This window comes from Terrapene carolina, unplaced genomic scaffold (assembly GCF_002925995.2).
Source record: "Terrapene carolina triunguis isolate 2854851 unplaced genomic scaffold, T_m_triunguis-2.0 Scaffold93, whole genome shotgun sequence".
NCBI lineage: Eukaryota > Metazoa > Chordata > Testudines > Emydidae > Terrapene > Terrapene triunguis.
The window spans coordinates 6,035,043-6,035,602 of record NW_020664444.1 but is presented as its reverse complement, the minus strand read 5'-3'; the positions used below and the strand labels follow the sequence as shown (position 1 = coordinate 6,035,602).

At 47.0% G+C, this 560-nt stretch overlaps 1 protein-coding gene across 2 annotated transcripts in view; it reads right to left on the bottom strand.

Annotated features, from left to right (window-relative positions):
• CACNA1H (calcium voltage-gated channel subunit alpha1 H) overlaps positions 1–560 on the bottom strand; it is a 205,336-nt gene that overhangs the window by 202,678 nt on the left and 2,098 nt on the right. The gene's annotated exons all lie outside the window — the stretch shown is intronic.

Genomic DNA, 560 nt, shown 5'->3' with positions numbered 1-560 from the left:
AAGTTGCATAACTTAGATCGATCTCCCCCCATAGTGTAGACCAGCTCTAAGTGTGCTCTCTTTCCATCCTGCAGAGAAATACTTATTTCATTTCTACTCCTTCCCATTTTATTTTCATTATTATTTATATTGTGGCAACACCTAGAGGTCTCAACCAGTCAGGACCTCACTATGCTAGGGTCTGTACAAACACAGAGTAAATAGCCTCTACCCCAGTGGTTTTCAAGCTTTTTAGGCTGCATACCCCTTTCTAAATATTGTAGTCTGCCATGTACCTCCATCTGCAATAGGATCATAATTTACCTATGATTAGATTGCCAAGTCTTACTGAATAAAATTCATTGTCTCGCATACCCCCTGACAACAGCTTGTGTACTCCTAGAGATACACATACCCCAGTTTGAAAAACCACTGCTCTACCCCCAAAGAGTTTATAATCTCTGCTACTTCCACCTCCCAGCAGCGGCAGCTCCAGGCACCAGCACTCCAAGCGCATGCCTGGGGCAGCAAGCTGCGGGGGGTGCCCTGCCGGTCCCTGCGAGGGCGGCAGTCAGGCAGCC